The 23,878-nt window shown below is 37.0% G+C and overlaps 2 long non-coding RNA genes across 2 annotated transcripts in view; one reads left to right on the top strand and one right to left on the bottom strand.

The window, feature by feature from the left end:
* The window catches only part of LOC307205853, a 49,645-nt gene that overhangs the window by 15,034 nt on the left and 10,733 nt on the right, over positions 1-23,878 (bottom strand). The window lies entirely within an intron of this gene.
* LOC307205876 overlaps positions 3,068-23,878 on the top strand; it is a 33,186-nt gene continuing 12,375 nt past the window's right edge. The window contains exons 1-2 of the long non-coding RNA XR_013834145.1: positions 3,068-3,225; positions 4,491-4,623. This is a non-coding gene — a long non-coding RNA (uncharacterized lncRNA). The remainder of the gene's footprint in view (positions 3,226-4,490; positions 4,624-23,878) is intronic.

Genomic DNA, 23,878 nt, shown 5'->3' with positions numbered 1-23,878 from the left:
TTCCATTTTGAGTTTTCAACTTTTCGCTTGTTGCTGTTCTTGTAAACTGTCAGCGTGGAATAGCCCCAAGAGGCCACTGGGTGTCATTGTTATTTTTACTATAGGAAGAAGATTCACCAGCACTTTATTGCCAGCCGCTCCTAATAAACCCCTTTATGGATGCAGTTCGGCCAGAATTTTATCCCAGTACAAAGCACTTTAGCTGAAAATATTGAAACCAGTCTGTAATCTTTTCTCTAACTTCTTCAAACTCCTTCAATTTTTATAATATTCTGCTGTTAGGCCACGGGGTCCTGGTGATTTTCTTATATTTGCTTGTTTAACTGCATCCAAAACCTGCAGAGCTTATCTTCTTGGCTTCCTTGGGCTGCTTTTCTGTTCTCAAAGGGAATGCTGAAGCCTGCCATTAGGATTTCCTTGCCTTAGAATGCGTGTAGGTTTAGGGTTGGGTTTAGAGTTAGATTCAAGTTTAACTTTAAAGTTAGGATTTCACTTTGGGCTATGGCTAGGGCTCAATTTAGGGTGGGGGTTGGGGTTGGGGTGAGAGGGGTTGGGGTTGGGGTGCTGGCATCTGGGAGGGAGACCTTGCCTCCTCTCCTTGTTCCTGTCAGCCTCCGACTTCCCCTTGCAAGGTTCCGCTGAACTCCCATTATGTTCTGTATCAGATATTCTTATTATAATAAGAGAGAACATCAGAGCAACATAAAGGAATAACATTGCGGGTCAAAGAGGATGGATCAGAGACAAGTACAAGAGCTGCTGACCAAAATGACGGAGGCACAATATGGTGTTATTGTCTGCGTCTTGAATAAATCCTTCGGTTTTCACTGTAAACTGTAGCGCTCTCACTGTAGCGCTGCTTCAGAAAACATCCTTGTTCTGGCATTTACATGAAAACCAGTAGCATTATTTGGACAAAAGAAATGCTGTTTTGAAGCGGAGGTGCTGGTCCTGATTTCTGTGGCTTCGTGTGCCAATTCCTCTGCCTCCCTGTTCTTGTAAACGGTCCGCGTGGAACAGCCCCAAGAGGCCACCGGGTGTCACTGTTATTTTTACTATAGGAAGAAGATTCACCAGCACTTTATTGCCAGCCGCTCCTAACAAACCCCTTTATGGATGCAGTTCGGCCAGAATTGTATCCCAATACAAAGCACTTTTGTTTCTCATTTTCACCACTATGTTCATTTCCACGCACACTTTCCTCTCAAATGCACAAACACTGGCTGCTGGGAGAAACTGCATAGCGCATTTCGGACCAGTGATAATTTTTTAGAGCGGCTGTGTTTTGAATTGTTTTGGAAGGTGCGCATTTGGTAAACACAATTGAAAGGGGACTGAACTGGATTCTTCCTGCCTCCTTGGTGGCGGAAGGGGAGCAGCGCCCGGTTCCTGCAGTGCTGAAAGGAGAGAGAAAACATCACATTTTAGTGAAGCGGGTCTGTGGCTGGGGAGGGAGGTTTTCTGGGCCTCTAAAGCTCACCTGGTGTCAGGTTTCAGGTGCTTCCATCTGTCTTTTGGTGCCAGCAATATTTCCCCCCAGAGGAAAAAGCAGCGCCATTCCTGGAGACCCTGCAACCCCAGGCCGATGTGTGGGGTGGAAAGGTCATGAGTTGGGCATACTATGTTCATTTCCACGCACACTTTCCTCTCAAATGCACAAACACTGGCTGCTTGGAGAAACTGCATAGCACATTTCGGACCAGTGAGAATTTTTTAGAGCGGCTGTGTTTTGAATTGTTTTGGAAGGTGCGCATTTGGTAAACACAATTCTGGGCCTCTAAACTTCGCCTGGTGTCAGGTTTCAGGTGCTTCCATCTGACTTTTGGTGCCAGCAATATTTTGGCCCCCCAGAGGAAAAAGCAGCGCCATTCCTGGAGACCCTGCAACCCCAGGCCGATGTGTGGGGTGGAAAGGTCATGAGTTGGGCATCCTATCTGCCCACACCACAAGCTGGGGTGTGTGGAATGAACACCTGGCAATTCATGCACCTCTTTGGTTGCAGATAGTACACGGGTATATCTTCCCAAAAAGTCTGGGAGACAATTTATTTCACCCTCTAGCAGCTATGGCAGCTCATTTACCAGAAGTACTGTATTTAGCCTGAAGCTGAGACTCCAATATTTTGGCCACCTCATGAGAAGAGAAGACCCCCTGGAAAAGACCCTGATGGTGGGAAAGATGGAGGGCACAAGAAGGGGACGACAGAGGACGAGATGGCTGGACAGTGTCCTTGAAGCTACCAGCATGAGTTTGATCAAACTGTGGGAGGCAGTGGAAGACAGGAGTGCCTGGCGTGCTCTGGTCCAGGGGGTCACGAAGAGGCGGGCACGACTAAACAACAACAACAACAATGTATTTAGCATTAACTCTGGCAGTGTCAGCTTGATTCTGACGCAACTCAGCCTGGTGTGCACATTTTGCTCTAGGAGGCTTAGTTTGGTCACAATTGAGTCTCCACTTCCAGAGTTAATGTGAAATACCTTCCTTCTGGTAAAAGAGCCACCGTAGCTGCTAGAGGGCTGTGAAAATGGGTGGCCCAGGCTTCTTAGACTCGCCTGCGCATGTACTATCTGAAACCAAAGGGGTGCGTTGGTTGCCAGACGTGAAATCCCCGGCATTATATTCAACACTCTTTGAGTTTTCAACTTTCCCCATGTCACTGTTCTTGTAAATGGTCCTCGTGGAATAACCCTAAGAGGCCACCGGGGTCACTGTAGCGCTGCTTCAGAAAAGAATCCTTGTTGTTCTTGCATTTACATGAAAACCAATAGAATTATTTGGACAAGAAATGCTGTTTAGAAGAGGAGGTGCTGGTCTTAATTTCTGTGGCTTCCTGTGCCAATTCCCCCGCCCCCCCAAAAAAAACCTAAAATGACCTGTTTCATAGAATAATGTATAACTTGTTTTTGAAAATAGTAAGTGTGTGTTTTATTGGTGAAACAAACCCTTTAAAAACAACAGCTATTTTTCATGTTTTCTTTAAGCTTTTAGCAATAGATTAATCAACAAAAGTTTTATTACATTCATTTTATTTATTTTATTATTCATTTTATATAACATTGCGGGTCAAAATGACAGAGGCACAATCTAGTGTTACTGTCTGCATCTCGAATAAATCCTTCGGTTTCATCTGTAAACGTGGCTTTTCTATCGAGTACGGTCTCTGTTGAAAAAATCCTTCAGTTTCCAATTTTTAAAGGCTGTTCTTGTAACGAGTACATCGTCGTTGACTCACCGGAAACCCAGCTTCCGTTTTGAGTTTTCAGCTTTTCTCATGTCGCTCTTCTTGTAAATGGTCCTTGTTCTTGTAAATGGTCCTCTTTGGTGTCCCATTCCAGGAGCAGATTATACATTTTTGACAATAATTTAGTATTATCTTCTCATATCTCTCTCTGAAATCTTGATGCTTCATGACTTGGGCTGTTTTTCTGTTCTCAAAGGGAATGCTGAAATCTGCCATTAGGATTTCCTTGTGTTAGAATGTGTGTAGGTTTAGGGCTAGGTATGGGTTTAGGTATAGCATTAGATTAACTTTAATCTGAGGATTACAGTTTGTTCTCGGGCTAAGTCCAGAGTTATTGTGGGGTTTAGGGTGAGAGTGGGGGTTGGGGTAAGTGCTAAGGTTGGGATAAGGGTTAGTGTTGGTGTTAGTGTTAATGTTGGGGATAGAGTTAGGGTTCGGGATAGAGTTAGGGTTTGGGAATAGGGTTGGGGTTGGGGCTCGGGCTAAGGTTTGGGCTAGGGCTAGGGCTAGGTGTAAGTTTAGGGTTAGGATGGCGGTTAGTGTGAGGGTTGGGGTTGGCGTGCTGGCATCTGGAAGAGAGATGTTGCCTCCCCTTGTTCCTAGCAGCCAGGCATCCTCCGACTTCCCACTGCAAGGTTCTGCAGGCATCCCAATATGTGGTGTATCAGATAGTATAATAAGAGAGAACATCAGAGCAACATAAAAGAATAACATTGCGGGTCAAAGAGGATGTATCAGAGACAAATACAAGAGCCGCTGACCAAAATGACGGAGGCACAATATGGCGTTGCTGTCTGCGTCTCGATGAAATCCTTTGGTTTCCACTGTAAACGCGGCTTTTGTATCGAGTACGGTCTCCGTTGAAGAAATCCTTTAGTGTTCACTTAAAAAATGTTGTTATTTTAATATTTACGGTCTATGTTGAAGAAATCCTTCGGTTTTCACTTTTAAAATTTGGTTTTAAAAAACTTTTAAAATGTTGTTTTTTTAATATTTACAATGTTCAAGAATTTTTTCAGTTTCCACCAACTAAGTTTGTTAATGGTATAAGCTTTCTTGTGCACGCACACTTCTTCAGATACACTGAAACAGAAGTCACCAGACCCTTCTATATATAGTGAGAGGATGGGGCGGGTATTCCTCAGAAGAGATGTGGGAATGGATGATTGGCTGTTTAGAAGGGGAGCGTGAAGAAATCTTTCAGTTTTCAATTTTTAAAAGCTGTTGTTCTAAGGAGTACATCGAGTACTGTCGTCGTTGACTCACCGGAAACCCAGCTTCCGTTTTGAGTTTTCAACTTTTCTCATGTCGCCGTTTCTTGTAAATGGTCCTTGTTCTTGTAAATGGTCCGCGTGGAATAACCCCAAGAGGCCACCGGGGTCACTGTCGCGCTGCTTCAGAAAACAATCCTTCCTGTTCTGGCATTTACATGAGAACCAATAGAATTATTTGGACAAAAGAAATGCTGTTTAGAAGAGGAGGCGCTGGTCCTGATTTCTGTGTCTTCGTGTGCCAATTCCTCCGCCTCCCTCAAAAAAAATAAGCTAAAATGACCTGTTCCATAGAAGAATGTAGAACTTGTTTTAGAAAATTGTATGTGTGTGTTTTAAGGGTGAAACAAACCCTTTAAAAACAACAGCAGCTGTTTTTCGTGTGTTCATTCAGCCTTTAAGCTTTTAGCAATAGATTTATCAACAAAAGTTTTATTATATTCATTTTATTTATTTTATTTTATTATTCATTTTATCTTATTTTATTTCATTTTACTTAAGTAAGTACCACCAGTACATCACTTTCATGGGATTTTATTTCAATAAAGTACATGCTGTAAATTTCACATCTGTCTTCCAAATCCTTTCCAGTTGTGGTGAGTGGGGTGTTGGGGTGAGGGGGGTTGGGGTGAGAGGGGGGTGAAGGGGGTTGGGGTGCTGGCATCTGGGAGCGGGGAGACCTTTTCCCCTTCCCTTGTTCCTGGCAGCCAAGCAGACTTCCCCTTGCAAGATTCTGCTGGCCTCCTATTATGTGGTGTATCAGATATTATTATAATAAGAGAGAAGATCAGAGCAACATAAAACAATAACATTGCGGGTCAAAGAGGATGGATCAGAGACAAGTGCAAGAGCTGCTGATATAGTGTTACTGTCTGTGTCTCGAATAAATCCCTCGGTTTTCACTGTAAACGCAGCTTTTCTATCGAGTACGGTCTCTGTTGAAAAAATCCTTCAGTTTCCAATTTTTAAAGGCTGTTGTTGTAACGAGTACATCGTCGTTGACTCACCGGAAACCCAGCTTCTGTTTTGAGTTTTCAGCTTTTCCCATGTCGCTGTGTCTTGTAAATGGTCCTTGTTCTTGTAAATGGTCCGCGTGGAATAACCCCAAGTGGCCACTGGGTGTCACTCTCGCGCTGCTTCAGAAAACAATCCTTGTTCTGGCATTTACATGAGAACCAGTAAACCTAAGAAATGCTGTTTAGAAGAGGAGGCGCTGGTCTAAATTTCTGTGGCTTCGTGTGTCACGGCTAAAAGTTGCCCGCTCTTTCTTTAATGCTTAAAAAGCCACCTGAACCGGGTAGTATATATGTACTCAAACTGGTGATTGCGAAGGGCAGTCGCCCCAGTCTCCTGGGCACTGACTGGTTCCCCGCCCTGGGACTGAGTATATCAGGGCTTAATTCAATCCAAACCTGCCCTGAGATGAGCGAGGCATTATGCAAAGAATTTGCTGGTCTCTTTAATGGAAAACTGGGTTGTTATAAAGGGCCCCCAGTTGACTTCGAATTGGACCCTGGGGTGGCCCCAATCCGACTCAAACCAAGGCGAGTGCCATTTGCACTGCAACCCAAGATCGAAGCAGAGCTGGATAAATTGGTCAAGCAGGGAGTTCTCTCACCTGTGGACTCCGCTAAGTGGGAGACTCCCATCGTCACGGCCCTTAAAGCAAATGGGGAAGTCAGGATCTGTGCTGATTACAAATGTACTATCAATAAGGCACTCAGGAGAAACTCATACCCCATTCCAGTCGTATCACATCTGTTGGCTAAACTGGCTGGGGGCAAGGTGTTCGCCAAAATTGACCTGGCACAAGCTTACCAACAGCTGCCAGTAACCCCACAATCAGCGGAAGCACAGACTATTGTCACACATAAAGGGGCGTTCAGAGTTAACAGATTACAATTTGGAGTTTGTGTGGCCCCAGGGATTTTTCAAGGGCTCATGGAACGCCTGTTAAGAGGTCTGCCGGGGGTCTTGCCATTTTTTGATGACGTTTTGATTGCTGGAAAAGACCCACAGGAACTGGTTGCGTGTGTCCGTGCAGTGTTGCTCAAGTTCAAGGAGGTGGGATTGCAACTAAAAAAGGAAAAATGCAGTTTTGGGGTGCCAACTGTGGATTTCTTGGGGTTTAAAATTGATGCATCAGGCATCCACCCCACAGATGCTAAGGTTAAGGCCATCATCGAGGCACCACGACCACAGAACAAGACGGAGTTGCAGTCATTCCTGGGACTTATTAACTTTTATCATTCGTTCTTACCCCAGAAAGCTTCGGTAGCTGAACCATTACATAGACTGTTGCAGAAAAAGAATGTGTGGCGATGGGGGCAGGAGCAGCAGAAGGCTTTTGACTCCTTGCGAAGAATGCTGAGTAGCAGGAGCGTCCTTGCTCATTATGATGAGTCGAAGCTGCTGGTCCTGACATGTGATGCCTCATAGTGATGCTGAGTCATAGGGAACCGGATGGGTCGGAAAAGCCCATCTCTTTCTATTCCCGTACGTTGTCGGCCACGGAGCGCAACTATGCTCAAATTGACAAAGAGGCACTTGCAATTGTGGCAGGAATCAAAAAGTTCCATGATTATGTGTACGGTCGCCATTTCTCCATTGAAACGGACCACAAACCACTGTTAGGGTTGTTCAACCCGAACAAACAAACGCCACAAATTCTCTCCCCCAGAATGTTGCGTTGGTCTATATTCCTGAACGGGTTCCAGTACACCTTGACCCATGTGCCGGGGAAGCGGTTGTGCCACGCTGATGCGCTGAGTCGATTGCCCCTTCCTGGCGGGAGCAATGAGGATCCTGCTCCAGCGGAGCACATAATGATGCTGGAAACACTTGCGGGGGCTCCTGTAACGGCTACTGATATAGCTGAGAAAACGAGGAAAGATGCTGTTCTCTCCCGTGTGCTCACTTGGGTGGGGAGGGGGTGGCCAGGTGGTCCGCATGAAGACAAATTCAGGCATTATGCGACAAGGCAGCACGAGTTGTCCATGCATAAGGGTTGTCTCCTGTGGGGAGATAGGGTGATCATCCCAGCACCACTGAGAAACAGGGTTCTTGAGACGCTTTACATGGGACACCCGGGAATGGTCAGGATGAAGTCGCTAGCCCGATGTTATGTGTGGTGGCCTGGAATGGACCAGAACATAGAACAATGGGTACGAACATGCAAGGCATGCCAAGAGGTGCGGCCAGAAGTGGCCAGAGACCAGTTCACTGGTGGGAGCAGTCCAGATCTCCCTGGAGCCGGCTGCACTTAGATTTTGCTGGGCCATTCCAGGGGAAGGTCTTTTTGGTTATCGTCAATGCATATTCCAAATGGTTAGAAGTGGCGATGGTCCCTAGCATGGCATCAGCTGCCGTAATCAAGGTGTTGAGGCAGCTGTTTGCAACCCACGGGTTACCTGAGACCATTGTATCAGATAATGGGGCAGCTTTTGTATCCCAAGAATTCAGGGCATTCTTGGCTGATAACTTCATAAGAGGGGTCACATCCGCGCCCTTTCACCCATCCTCCAATGGGCAGGCAGAGCGCATGGTAAGAACAGCCAAAGAATTCATTGCGCGCTTAATGGAGGGTAACTGGTCAGCTCGCATCGCGCGAATGTTATTTTTGCAGCATGCGACGCCGTGTACTGCGACGGGCAAGTCGCCAGCTGAGCTGCTCTTGGGTAGAAGATTGGTAACGGTGCTGGATTATGTCCACCCGGATAAAATGCCAAACCGTAATTCAAGAGAAAACCCCCAGGCTGAGACTGACACAACAAGGTATTTCGCCCCTGAAGATCTGGTCTGGGTGAGGAACTATTCACGAGGTTCGTGGTGGGTGGCTGGTGTGGTCACCCGGGCTAGTGGACCTGTGTCCTATTATATGACCTTGGAAAATGGGCAAGTTTGGAAGAGACATATAGATCAGCTGAGGCGCCAGGCGCTCAGCAGAGAGGAGTCTGATAATTCATCCCTGGCTAACGACGCAAAGCTACAAGGCCAGGGTGAAAATGGCCCAGAGGTGCAGTCACCAGGGGCCTCAGCAAATGAACCAGGGTCTGCTGGTCCTCAGGATGACGAGGTACAGGTAGGGGACCCTGAGATGTCTGGGACTCCATCTGTTCCTGACGAAACCCCAATAGCAGCCCCCCTACCACAGGTGACACCCAATCCAGAACCGGCAACACCTGTTGTCAGGAGATCAAGTAGAAGTTGTAGGACCCCACAGTACCTGAGAGATTACGTCTGCTGTGCTCACTAGGGGGGGAGGGGTGTTGTGTATTGAGTCAAAGGATTTTATATCTGTATTATTATTGTCTGTACTGCATTAGGGTAAAGTAACTGCCTTTTGGTTCCAGAGGGTACAGCTACTATTGGTTCATTTAAGCTGCTGTATTTGGATCCTCTGTCTTATTGGTTTCCTCCAAAAGGCAGGACTGTGATTGCCTGATATTGTTCCCTCCAAAATGTATCCTTTCTAGCTTGTTCCCTGTCCCTATAAATGTAGCTCTCCCCTCCTCAAGTCTCAGTCTTGTTTGCTTTAATAAAGAAGTGTTACTAGAGAACTGTCTCCAGCATATTATGTCAAGAGAGCTGAAATCACAAACCCCACGTCACAACAGATGCTTCATGACTAAATCCTTTATTTTTGTCACTTTTAAAAGTTTCATTTAGCTGAAAATATTGAAACCAGTCTGTAACCTTTTCTCTAACTTCTTCAAACTCCTTTAATTTTCATAATATTCTGCTGTTAGGCCACGGGGTCCTGGGGATTTTCCTATCTTTGCTTGTTTAATTGCGTCCCAAACCTGCAGAGCTTATCTTCTTGGCTTCCTTGGGCTGTTTTTCTGTTCTCTTTTTTATTATTATTTTAATTAATTTTCCAATAAACATAAATACACAATAAAACATCAAATTCTCATCACCTGTCCTGTTTTCATTTAGACTTCCATCAACCTGTCTGATAATTATCCGTTTTTCTGTTCTCAAAGGGAATGCTGAAGTCTGCCATTAGGATTTCCTTGCCTTAGAATGCGTGTAGGTTTAGGGCTAGGTTTAGGTATAGAGTTAGATTAGTGTGGATTAGGGACTGGATAAAACTGGGAAAGGAAGAAGCATTAGATTTGGACGGTCACGATACCAGATTTGGATGGCATGCATACTTATGGTACGGGAAAGGGGACGTGCACAAAGGATTTTACAATCATATACGCATGAGATCACTAATGAGGGTGTGGGAGAGATAGAAGGATCTAATAGAAGAAAAAACACCCTGGTGGTTATCTCCAACTGAAGCTTCGTTACTCAAGCCGCTTGGCAAAAAGGGGAATTGGTCTAGATATAGAGATTTGCTGAAGGATGGAAGAACGAGGAAATCCCAACGAAAGACCAGTGGCAAGAAAAATGGATGAGCTATGCAGAGTTGTCTAAACTGACATACAAACTACATGATAAGGACAACTGTTACTTCAAGGAAGAATGGGAACTTTTTACAAACTAAAAAACCCCCACAAAATGAATTGGACTCCTTGACAGGTTTTGAATAAACATCCACAAATTTATTAGTAGACGATATGACAGATAAGCCAATGATATGTACAATTTGTAACATGCAGAGAATAACATGTGCAGAGAAATCAGAGAGAGGAGCTGAGGGAAGTCGGGGGGGGGAGGGATTGAAGGGGGTTGGAAAAAAATGGGAGAGAAATAATGTATGTGATTAAATGGATTGATAATTTGGTATGTTGAAATTGTTTAATAAAAATATTTTTTTTAAAAAAAGTTTTAGGTTTAGAGTTAGATTAAAGTTTAAATTTAAAATTAGGATTACAGTTAGGACTAGGGCTAAGTTTAGAGTGGGGATTAGGATGGGGGTTAGGGTGAGAAGGGGGGTTGGGGTGAAGGGGGTTGGGGTGCTGGCATCTGGGGGGGGAGACCTTGACTCCCCTTTTTCCTAGCAGCCAGGCACCCTCCGACTTCCCATTGCAAGATTCTGCTGGGATCCCATTATGTGCTGTATCAGATATTATTATAATAAGAGAGAAGATCAGAGCAACATAAAACAATAACATTGCGGGGAAAAGAGGATGGATCAGAGACAAGTACAAGAGCTGCTGACCAAAATGACGGAGGCACAATATGGTGTTATTGTCTGCGTCTTGAATAAATCCTTCGGTTTTCTCTGTAAACGCAGTTTTTCTATCGAGTACGGTCTCCGCTGAAGAAATCCTTCAGTTTTCACTTTTTAAAAGCTGTTGTTGTAACGAGTCCAGTCGTGATTGACTCACCGGATACCCAGCTTCCATTTCGAGTTTTCAAAAGCAGCTGTGTTTTGAATTGTTTTGGAAGGTGCGCATTTGAGAAACACAGCTTGAAAGGGGACCTGAACTGGATTCTTCCCGCCTCCTTGGCCGTGCGAGGGCTCCTGCGAGGCGAAGGGGAGCAGCGCCAGGTTCCCTGCAATGCTGAAAGGAGAGAGAAAACATCACATTTTAGTGAAGCGGGTCTGTGGCTGGGGAGGGATGTTTTCTGGGACTTCCCAACACCATGGCCTCTAAACCTCATCTGGTGGCAGGTTTCAGGTGCTTCCATCTGTCTTTTGGGCCCAGCACTATTTCCCCACAGAGGAAAAGGCAGCGCCATTCCTGGAGACCCTGCAACCCCAGGCCGATGTGGGGGGTGGAAAGGTCACAAGTGGGGCGGACTATTTGCCCACACCACAAGCTCCCTAGTGGGGGGGAGAGTTGGGGGGGAATGAACATGTGGCAATTAATGCACCTCTTTGGTTGCAGATAGTACATGGGTAAAAGTAAAGGTAAAGGGACCCCTGACCTTTAGGTCCATTCGTGGCTGACTTTGGGGTTGTGGTGCTCATCTCACTTTATTGGCCGAGGGAGCCGGCGTACAGCTTCCAGGTCATGTGGCCAGCATGACTAAGCCGCTTCTGGCAAACCAGAGCAGCCCACGGAAACGCCGTTTACCTTCCCGCCGGAGTGGTACCTATTTATCTACTTGCACTTTGACATGCTTTCGAACTGCTAGGTTGGCAGGAGCAGGGACCGAGCAATGGGAGCTCACCCTGTTGCGGGGATTCGAACCGCCAACCTTCTGATCACCTGCGTCCCAGTACACGGGTATATTTGTCTAAAAAGCATGAGACTCAATTTCCTCGACCCTCTAGCAGCTATGGCAGCTCATTTACCAGAAGTCATGCATTTAGCATTAATTTCCTTCTGGTGGCGGGTGGCGCTGTGGGTAAAACCTCGGTGCCTAGGACTTGCCAATCGCATGGTCGGCGGTTCGAATCCCCGCGGCGGGGTGCGCTTCCGTCGTTCGGTCCCAGCACCTGCCAACCTAGCAGTTCGAAAGCACCTCCGGGTGCAAGTAGATAAATAGGGACTGCTTACCAGCGGGAAGGTAAACGGCGTTCTGTGTGCTGCGCTGGCTCACCAGATGCAGCTTGTCACGCTGGCCACGTGACCCGGAAGTGTCTGCGGACAGCGCTGGCCCCCAGCCTATAGAGTGAGATGAGTGCACAACCCTAGAGTCTGTCAAGACTGGCCCGTACGGGCAGGGGTACCTTTACCTTTTACCTCCTTCTGGTAAAAGAGCCACCGTAGCCGCTGGAGGGCTGTGAAAATGGGCGTCCCGGGCTTTTTAGACTCACCTGCGCATGTACTATCTGAAACCAAAGGGGTGCCTTGGTTGCCAGACGTGAAATCCCCTGGGATTATATTAAGCACTCTTTATAAGAATGTAGTTATTTCAGAGAAGAAGCCAGGCCAACAAGGGTTGCTTAACAGAGAAGTATCTTTATTGCCAAAGAAGAGTCAAGAACAGGAGCAGGAGTCACTTCCCCAGTTGGGCACAGAGCCATCTATAGTGGAAACGGCAGCATATCGGCAATCTGGACATCGCAGTCAGGACTCAGCCTCTTTCCCTGAGTGCATCTGCCGGCAAAGGACTTTTGCAAAGCTGTTTTTTTTAATAATAATATATTTTTATTTGGTTTTCAACAAACATAAGATAAATGATAAAGCGAAAGCAAAAAAGAAAAAGTATTTACACAAAAACAATATCAAATCCATAAAATGGGATTCTCTGATGCCTGGACTTCCCTCCACAGCCTCCCTGGGTCCCATCAATTTTCTTTTCAGCTGCATATCATTACTACTCCAAAATTTCTTTTCCTAAATTATTTGTACAATCTCTAAAATTACAAGTGTTCTTAAAATCCTGCTTACAATACTTTTGTAAATACATAATGAACATTTTCCATTCTGCTTCAAATATCTTGTCATCTTGACTTCTGAGCTTCTGCGTTATGCCATTATGCCATTTCAGGATAGTCCATTATCTTGGTCTGCCATTCTTCTTTGGCAGATTATACATTTTTGACAATAATTTAGTATTGTCTTCTCATATCTCTCTCTGAAATCTTGATGCTTCATGACTAAATCCTTTCTTTTTGTCACTTTTAAAAGTTTTATTTAATTGAAAATATTGTAACCAGTCTACAACCTTTTCTCTAAATCCTTCAAACTCCTTTAATTTTTATAATATTCTGCTGTTAGGCCACGGGGTCCTGGTGATTTTCTTATATTTGCTTATTTAATTGCGTCCCAAACCTGCAGAGCTTATCTTCTTGGCTTCCTTGGGCTGTTTTTCTGTTCTCAAAGGGAATGCTGAAGTCTGCCATTAGGATTTCCTTGCGTTAGGATGCGTGTAGGTTTAGGTTTGGGGTTAGGTATAGCGTTAGATAAACTTTATTCTGAGGAGTACAGTTTGTTCTAGGGCTAAATCTAGAGTTATTGTGGGGGTTAGGGTGAGAGTGGGGGTTGGGGTAAGTGTTAGGGTTGCTGATAGGGTTAGTGTTAGTGTTAGTGTTAGTGTTAGTGTTGGGGATAGGGTTAGGGTTCGGGATAGAGTTAGGGTTCGGGATAGGGTTAGTGTTGGGGCTTGGGCTAAGGCTTGAGCTAAAGCTTGGACTAAGGCTTGGGCTAAGGTTCGAGCTAAGGTTCGGGCTAAGGCTTGGGCTAAGGTTCGAGCTAAGGTTCGGGCTAAGGCTTGGGCTAAGGCTTGGGCTAAGGTTCGAGCTAAGGTTCGGGCTAAGGCTTGGGCTAAGGCTTGGGCTAAGGTTCGAGCTAAGGTTCGGACTAAGGCTTGGGCTAAGGTTCGAGCTAAGGTTCGGGCTAAGGCTTGGGCTAAGGCTTGGGCTAAGGTTCGAGCTAAGGTTCGGGCTAAGGCTTGGGCTAAGGCTTGGGCTAAGGTTCGAGCTAAGGTTCGGGCTAAGGCTTGGGCTAAGGCTTGGGCTAAGGTTCGAGCTAAGGTTCGGACTAAGGCTTGGGCTAAGGTTCGAGCTAAGGTTCGGGCTAAGGCTTGGGCTAAGGCTTGGGCTAAGGTTCGAGCTAAGGTTCGGGCTAAGGCTTGGGCTAAGGCTTGGGCCTGGGCTAAGGCTTGGGCTACGGCTCGGGCTAGGTCTAGAACTAAGTTTAGGGTTAGGATGGCGGTTGGTGTGAGGGTTGGCGTTGGCGTGCTGGCATCTGGAAGGGAGACGTTGCCTCCCCTTGTTCCTTGCAGCAAGGCATCCTCCGACGTCCCCTTGCAAGGTTCTGCAGGCATCCCAATATGTGGTGTATCAGATAGTATAATAAGAGAGAACATCAGAGCAACATAAAAGAATAACATTGCGGGTCAAAGAGGATGGATCAGAGACAAGTACAAGAGCCGCTGACCAAAATGGCGGAGGCACAATATGGCGTTGCTGTCTGCGTCTCGACTAAATTCTTCGGTTTTCACTGTAAACGCGGCTTTTCTATCGACTAAGGTCTCCGTTGAAGAAATCGTTCAGTTTTCACTTTAACTATGTGGTTTTTGTAATATTTATGGTCTCCGTTGAAGAAATCGTTCAGTTTTCACTTTAAAAATGTGGTTGTTGTAATATTTATGGTCTCCGTTGAAGAAATCGTTCAGTTTTCACTTTAACTATGTGGTTTTTGTAATATTTACGGTCTCCGTTGAAGAAATCGTTCAGTTTTCACTTTAAAAATGTGGTTTTTGTAATATTTACGGTCTCCGTTGAAGAAATCGTTCAGTTTTCACTTTAACTATGTGGTTTTTGTAATATTTACGGTCTCCGTTGAAGAAATCGTTCAGTTTTCACTTTAACTATGTGGTTTTTGTAATATTTACGGTCTCCGTTGAAGAAATCCTTCAGTTTCCACCCCGTTGAAGAAATCCTTCAGTTTCCAATTTTTAAAGGCGGTTGTTCTAACAAGTCTGGTCGTGGTTGACTCACCAGACACCCGGTCTCCGTAGAAGAAATCCTTCAGTTTTCACCAACTAAGTTTGTTAGTGGTATGAGCTTTCTTGTGCATGCAGACTTCTTCAGATACACTGAAACAGAAGTCACCGGACCCTTCTATATATAGGGAGAGGATGGGGCGGAGTATTACTCAGAAGGGTGGTGGGAATGGATGATTGGCTGTTTAGAAGGGGAGGTGCTGGTTCTAATCTCTGTGGCTTCCTGTGCCAATTCCTCTGCCGCCCTCCAAAAAATAAACTAAAATGACCTGTTCCATTGAATAATGTGCTTATTCTATTCTATTCCATTCCATTCCATTCTATTCCTATTTAATTCTATTCTATTCTATTTAGCTCTATTTTATTCTGTTTTGTTCTCTTTTATTCTATTCTATTTTAATCTATTCTATTATATTTTATTCTCTTTTATTCTATTCTATTCTATTCTATTCTATTCTATTCTATTCTATTTGGTTCCTATTTCATTCTATTTGGTTCTCTTTTATTGTATTCTGTTTAATTTTAATTAATTCTATTATATTCTATTATTTAATTTAAGTGAATTCTATTTTATTGTATTTTGTTCACTTCTATTCTATTCTATTTTGTTCTCTTTTATTCAGCCTATTTTATTCTATTTTGTTCACTTCTATTCTATTCTATTCTATTTTGTTCACTTTTATTCTATTCTATTTCGTTCTCTTCAATTCAGTCTATTGTATTCTATTTTATTCTCTTCTATTTTGTTCTCTTTTATTCTATTCTATTTAATTTTTATCTATTCTGTTCTATTATCGATTATCGATTATCGATTCTGTTCTATTTTGTTCTCTTCTGTTCTGCTTGTTCTATTCTATTTTGTTCTCTTCTATTCACTTCTATGCTATTCTATTCTATTTTGTTCTATTCAGTCTATTTTATTCTATTTTGTTCACTTCTCTTCTATTTTGTTCTCTTCTCTTCTATTTAATTTTTATCTATTCTGTTCTATTATTGATTATTGATTATTGATTATTGATTATTGATTATTGATTATTGATTATTGATTCTGTTCTATTTTGTTCTCTTCTGTTCTGCTTGTTCTATTCTATTTTGTTCACTTCTATTCTATTCTATTCTATTTTGTTCTATTCAGTCTATTTTATTCTATTTTGTTCTATTCAGTCTATTTTATTCTATTTTGTTCACTTTTATTCTATTCTATTTTGTTCTCTTCTATTCAGTCTATTTTATTCTATTTTGTTCACTTCTATGCTATTCTATTCTATTTTGTTCTATTCAGTCTATTTTATTCTATTTTGTTCACTTCTCTTCTATTTTGTTCTCTTCTGTTCAGTCTATTTTATTCTATTTTGTTCACTTCTCTTCTATTTTGTTCTCTTCTATTCAGTCTATTTTATTCTAATTTGTTCAATTCTCTTCTATTTTGTTCTCTTTTATTCTATTCTATTAAATTTTTATCTATTTTGTTCTATTATCGATTATCGATTATCGATTCTGTTCTATTTTGTTCTCTTCTGTTCTGCTTGTTCTATTCTATTTTGTTCTCTTCTATTCAATTTTATTCTATTTTGTTCACTTTTATTCTATTCTATTTCGTTCTCTTCAATTCAGTCTATTGTATTCTATTTTATTCTCTTCTCTTCTATTTTGTTCTCTTTTATTCTATTCTATTTAATTTTTATCTATTCTGTTCTATTATCGATTATCGATTATCGATTGTGTTCTATTTTGTTCTCTTCTGTTCTGCTTGTTCTATTCTATTTTGTTCTCTTCTATTCACTTCTATGCTATTCTATTCTATTTTGTTCTATTCAGTCTATTTTATTCTATTTTGTTCACTTCTCTTCTATTTTGTTCTCTTCTCTTCTATTCTATTTAATTTTTATCTATTCTGTTCTATTATCGATTATTGATTATTGATTATTGATTATCGATTCTGTTCTATTTTGTTCTCTTCTGTTCTGCTTGTTCTATTCTATTTTGTTCACTTCTATTCTATTCTATTCTATTTTGTTCTATTCAGTCTATTTTATTCTATTTTGTTCTATTCAGTCTATTTTATTCTATTTTGTTCACTTTTATTCTATTCTATTTTGTTCTCTTCTATTCAGTCTATTTTATTCTATTTTGTTCAATTCTCTTCTATTTTGTTCTCTTTTATTCTATTCTATTAAATTTTTATCTATTCTGTTCTATTATCGATTATCGATTATCGATTCTGTTCTATTTTGTTCTCTTCTGTTCTGCTTGTTCTATTCTATTTTGTTCTCTTCTATTCAATTTTATTCTATTTTGTTCACTTTTATTCTATTCTATTTCGTTCTCTTCAATTCAGTCTATTGTATTCTATTTTATTCTCTTCTCTTCTATTTTGTTCTCTTTTATTCTATTCTATTTAATTTTTATCTATTCTGTTCTATTATCGATTATCGATTCTGTTCTATTTTGTTCTCTTCTGTTCTGCTTGTTCTATTCTATTTTGTTCTCTTCTATTCACTTCTATGCTATTCTATTCTATTTTGTTCTATTCAGTCTATTTTATTCTATTTTGTTCACTTCTCTTCTATTTTGTTCTCTTCTCTTCTCTTCTATTTAATTTTTATCTATTCTGTTCTATTATTGATTATTGATTATTGATTATCGATTCTGTTCTATTTTGTTCTCTTCTGTTCTGCTTGTTCTATTCTATTTTGTTCACTTCTATTCTATTCTATTCTATTTTGTTCTATTCAGTCTATTCTATTCTATTTTGTTCTATTCAGTCTATTTTATTCTATTTTGTTCACTTTTATTCTATTTTATTTTGTTCTCTTCTATTCAGTCTATTTTATTCTATTTTGTTCACTTTTATTCTATTCTATTTTGTTCTCTTCTATTCAGTCTATTTTATTCTATTTTGTTCACTTCTCTTCTATTTTGTTCTCTTTTATTCTATTCTATTTAATTTTTATCTATTCTGTTCTATTATCGATTATCGATTCTGTTCTATTTTGTTCCCTTCTGTTCTGCTTGTTCTATTCTATTTTGTTCTCTTCTATTCAGTCTATTTTATTCTATTTTGTTCACTTCTATTCTATTCTATTTCGTTCTCTTCAATTCAGTCTATTGTATTCTATTTTATTCTCTTCTCTTCTATTTTGTTCTCTGTTATTCTATTCTATTTAATTTTTATCTATTCTGTTCTATTATCGATTATCGATTATCGATTCTGTTCTATTTTGTTCTCTTCTGTTCTGCTTGTTCTATTCTATTTTGTTCACTTCTATGCTATTCTATTCTATTTTGTTCACTTTTATTCTATTCTATTTTGTTCTCTTCAATTCAGTCTATCTTATTCTATTTTGTTCTCTTTTATTCTATTCTATTTAATTTTTATCTATTCTGTTCTATTATTGATTATTGATTATCGATTATCGATTCTGTTCTATTTTGTTCTCTTCTGTTCTGCTTGTTCTATTCTATTTTGTTCTCTTCTATTCAGTCTATTTTGTTCTATTTTGTTCACTTCTATGCTATTCTATTCTATTTTGTTGTATTCAGTCTATTTTATTCTATTTTGTTTACTTTTATTCTATTATATTTTGTTCTCTTCTATTCAGTCTATTTTATTCTATTTTGTTCACTTTTATTCTATTCTATTTTGTTCTCTTCTATTCAGTCTATTTTATTCTATTTTGTTCACTTCTATTCTATTCTATTTCGTTCTCTTCAATTCAGTCTATTGTATTCTATTTTGTTCACTTCTCTTCTATTTTGTTCTCTTTTATTCTATCCTATTTAATTTTTATCTATTCTGCTCTATTATCGATTATTGATTATTGATTATTGATTATTGATTCTGTTCTATTTTGTTCTCTTCTGTTCTGCTTGTTCTATTCTATTTTGTTCTATTCAGTCTATTCTATTCTATTTTGTTCTATTCAGTCTATTTTATTCTATTTTGCTCACTTTTATTCTATTCTATTTTGTTCTCTTCTATTCAGTCTCTCTTATTCTATTTTGTTCACTTTTATTCTATTATATTTTGTTCTCTTCTATTCAGTCTATTTTATTCTATTTTGGTCACTTTTATTCTATTCTATTTTGTTCTCATCTATTCAGTCTATTTTATACTATTTTGTTCTATTCTATTCTATTCTATTTTGTTCTATTCAGTCTATTTTATTCTATTTTGTTCTCTTCAGTCTATTTTATTCTATTTTGTTCATTTCTATGCTATTCTATTTTGTTCTCTTCTATTCAGTCTATTTTATTCTATTTTGTTCACTTCTATTCTATATTGTTCTCTTCTATTCAGTCTATTTTATTCTATTTTGTTCACTTCTCTTCTATTTTGTTCTCTTTTATTCTATTCTATTTAATTTTTATCTATTCTGTTCTATTATCGATTACCGATTCTGTTCTATTTTGTTCTCTTCTGCTTGTTCTATTCTATTTTGTTCTATTCAGTCTATTTTATTCTATTTTGTTCACTTCTATTCTATTCTATTGTATTGTATTTTGTTCTATTGAGTCTATTTTATTCTATTTTGTTCTATTCAGTCTATTTTATTCTATTTTTTCACATTTATTCTATTCTAATTTGTTCTCTTCTATTCAGTCTATTTTATTCTATTTTATTCACTTCTATGCTATTCTATTCTATTTTGTTCTATTCAGTCTATTTTATTCTATTTTGTTCTATTCAGTCTATTTTATTCTATATTGTTTACTTTTATTCTATTATATTTTGTTCTCTTCTATTGAGTCTATTTTATTCTATTTTGTTCACTTTTATTCTATTCTATTTTGTTCTATTCAGTCTATTTTATTCTATTTTGTTCACTTCTATTCTATTCTATTTTGTTCTCTTCAATTCAGTCTATTGTATTCTATTTTGTTCCCTTTCTTCTATTTTGTTCTCTTTTATTCTATTCTATTTAATTTTTATCTATTCTGTTCTATTATTGATTATTGATTATTGATTATTGATTATTGATTATTGATTATCAATTCTGTTCTATTTTGTTCTCTTCTGTTCTGCTTGTTCTATTCTATTTTGTTCTATTCAGTCTATTCTATTCTATTTTGTTCTATTCAGTCTATTTTATTCTATTTTGTTCACTTTTATTCTATTCTATTTTGTTCTCTTCTATTCAGTCTCTTTTATTCTATTTTGTTCACTTTTATTCTATTATATTTTGTTCTCTTCTATTCAGTCTATTTTATTCTATTTTGGTCACTTTTATTCTATTCTATTTTGTTCTCATCTATTCAGTCTATTTTATTATATTTTGTTCTATTCTATTCTATTCTATTTTGTTCTATTCAGTCTATTTTATTCTATTTTGTTCTCTTCAGTCTATTTTATTCTATTTTGTTCATTTCTATGCTATTCTATTTTGTTCTCTTCTATTCAGTCTATTTTATTCTATTTTGTTCACTTCTATTCTATATTGTTCTCTTCTATTCAGTCTATTTTATTCTATTTTGTTCACTTCTCTTCTTTTTTGTTCTCTTTTATTCTATTCTATTTAATTTTTATCTATTCTGTTCTATTATCGATTACCGATTCTGTTCTATTTTGTTCTCTTCTGTTCTGCTTGTTCTATTCTATTTTGTTCTATTCAGTCTATTTTATTCTATTTTGTTCACTTCTATTCTATTGTATTGTATTTTGTTCTATTGAGTCTATTTTATTCTATTTTGTTCTATTCAGTCTATTTTATTCTATTTTTTTCACATTTATTCTATTCTAATTTGTTCTCTTCTATTCAGTCTATTTTATTCTATTTTGTTCACTTCTATGCTATTCTATTCTATTTTGTTCTATTCAGTCTATTTTATTCTATTTTGTTCTATTCAGTCTATTTTATTCTATTTTGTTCCCTTCACTTCTATTCTATTTTGTTCTATTCAGTCTATTTTATTCTATTTTGTTCACTTTTATTCTATTCTATTTTGTTCTCTTCTATTCAGTCTATTTTATTCTATTTTGTTCACTTCTCTTCTATTTTGTTCTCTTTTATTCTATTCTATTTAATTTTTATCTATTCTGTTCTATTATCGATTATCGATTATCGATTCTGTTCTATTTTGTTCTCTTCTGTTCTGCTTGTTCTATTCTATTTTGTTCTTTTCTATTCAGTCTATTTTATTCTATTTTGTTCACTTCTATTCTATTCTATTTTGTTCTATTCAGTCTATTTTATTCTATTTTGTTCACTTCACTTCTATTCTATTCTATTCTGTTCTTTTCTATTCAGTCTATTTTATTCTATTTTGTTCTCTTTTATTCTATTCTATTTAATTTTAATCTATTCTATTCTACTCTATTCTGTTCTGTTCTTTATTTTAATTCTATTCAATTCTATTTTATCCTATAATTTAATTTAATTTAATTCTATTCTATTCCTATCCAATTTTATCCTATCCTATCCTATAATTTAATTTAATTTCATTCTATTCTATTCCATTCTATTTTATGTTATTCTCTTCTCTTTTATTGTATTGTATTCTATTTAATTTTAATCTATTCTATCCTATTCTCTTTTATTTTATTCTAATTTTATTCTGTTTTATTTTACTTGATTCTATTATTCTATTTAATTTAATTTAGTTTAAATTCTATTTAATTTAATTTAATTTAAATTCTATTCTATTAAATTTTAATCTATTCTATTTTATCCTATCCTATCCCTTATTATAATATTTTATTCTATTTCATTCTCTTCTCTTCTATTCTATTCTATAATTTACCTGTAATTCTATTCTATTCTATTCTATTCTATTCTATTTTGTTCACTTTTATTCTCTTCTCTTCTATTTTGTTCTATTTTATTTAATTCTATTCTATTCGGTTCTGTTTTATTCTATTTTGTTATCGTTTGTTCTATTCTATTCAATTTAATTTTAATCTATTCTATTCTATTTTGTTCCCTTCTATTCAGTTCTATTTTATTCTATTTTGTTCACTTTTATTCTATTCTATTCTATTTTGTTCTCTTTTATTCTATTCTATTCAATTTTAATCTATTTTATTTTATTCTATTTGGTTCTATTTTATTCTATTTTATCTTTTGTTCTATACTATTCTATTGAATTTAATCTATTCTATTCTATTTTATCCTATCTTATCCTATTCTAGTCTATTCTACTCTATTCTATTCTATTCTATTCTGTTCTTTAATTTAATTTAATTCTATTCTATTCAATTTTATTCTATCCCATTCTAGTCTATTTTTTTTATTCTATTCTATTCTATTTAATTTTAATCTACTCTATTCTATTCTATCCTATCCTATTCTCTTTTATTTTATTCTAATTTTAATCTGTTTTATTTTACTTTATTCTATTAGTCAAATTTAATTTAAATTCTATTCTAATTTTAATCTATTCTATTTTGTTCATTTTTATTCTATTCTATTCTATTCTATTCTATTTCATTCTATTCTATTCTATTCTATTCTATTCTATTCTATTCTATTATTTACCAGTAATTTAATTTAATTTAATTCTATTCTATTCCATTCCATTCTAATATATGTTATTCTCTTCTCTTCTCTTCTCTTCTATTTAATTTTAATCTGTTCTATTCTGCTTTATTCTATTCTATTTGGTTCTATTTCATTCTCTTCTATTTTGTTCTCTTCTCTTCTATTTAATTTTAATCTATTCAATTCAATTCTATTATTTAATTTAATTTAATTTAATTTAATTCTATTCCATTCCATTTTATGTTATTTTATTCTCTTTTATCCTATCCTATCCTATCCTATCCTATCCTATCCTATCCTATCGCATCCCATCCCTATTCTGTTCTATTCTATTTGGTTCTATTTTATTCCATTTTGTTCTATTCTATTCTACTCTATTCTATTCTATTTTAATCTATTCTATTCTATTTTGCTCTCTTTTATTCTATTTAATTTTAATCTATTCTATTCAGTTTTATTCTATTCTATTCTATTCTATTCTGTTCATTATTCTACTCTATTCTATTTTAATCTATTTTATTTTGTTCTCTTTTATTCTATTCGATTCAATTTTAATCTATTCTATTGTATTCTATTCTAGTCTATTTGGTTCTATTTTATTCTCTTTTATTCTCTTCTTTTCTTTTCTCTTCTTTAAGTTTGTTCTATTTTGTTCTTTTTTCTATTCTATTTAATTTTAATCTATTCTGTTCTACTCTACTCTATTCTATTCTATTCTATTCTATTTTATCCTATCCTATTCTATTATTATTTAATTTAATTTAATTCTATTCTATGTTATTCTAATCTCTTTTATTCTATTCTATTTAATTTTAATCTATTCTATCCTATCCTATTCTCTTTTATTTTATTCTAATTTTAATCTGTTTTATTTTACTTTATTCTATTATTCTATTTAATTTAATTTAATTCTATTCTATTCTATTCCATTCTATTTTATGTTACTCTATTCTATTTAATTTTAATCTATTCTATTTTATCCTATCTTATTCTATTCTATTCCTAATCTATTTTGTTATATTTTATTCTCTTCTCTTCTATTGTATTTAATTTTAATCTATTCTGTTCTATCCTATTTTAGCCTATCCTATTCTTTTATTCTCTTTTATTCTACTATAATTTTATTCTATTATTTAATCTAATCTAATTTAATTCTATTCTAATTTGTACTATTCTCTTTTATTCCATTCTATTTAATTTTAAGCTATTCTATTCTATTATTTGATTTGATTTGATTTAATATAATTCTATTCTATCCTACTCTATTCTATCCTACTCTATTCTATCCTACTCTATTCTAGTTTATTCAATTATTCTATTCTATTCTGTTCTGTTCTGTTCTATTTTGTTCTTTGTTTTGTTCTTTTCTATTCTGCTTGATTTTATTCTATTCTATTTAATTTTAGTCTATTCTATTTTATATTCTATTCTATTTTGTTCTATTATTCTATTATAATTTTAATCTATTCTATTACTTAATTTAAATCTATTCTATTCCATTCTATTCTGTTCTATTTTGTTCTATTTTATTCTATTCTACTTAATTTTAATCTATTCTATTCTAATCTATTCTATTTAATTTTAATCTA

Source organism: Podarcis cretensis (assembly GCF_951804945.1).
Source record: "Podarcis cretensis genome assembly, chromosome: 16".
NCBI lineage: Eukaryota > Metazoa > Chordata > Lepidosauria > Squamata > Lacertidae > Podarcis > Podarcis cretensis.
Note: the sequence above shows the minus strand (reverse complement) of the source record. Positions and strands in the feature narration are given on the sequence as shown.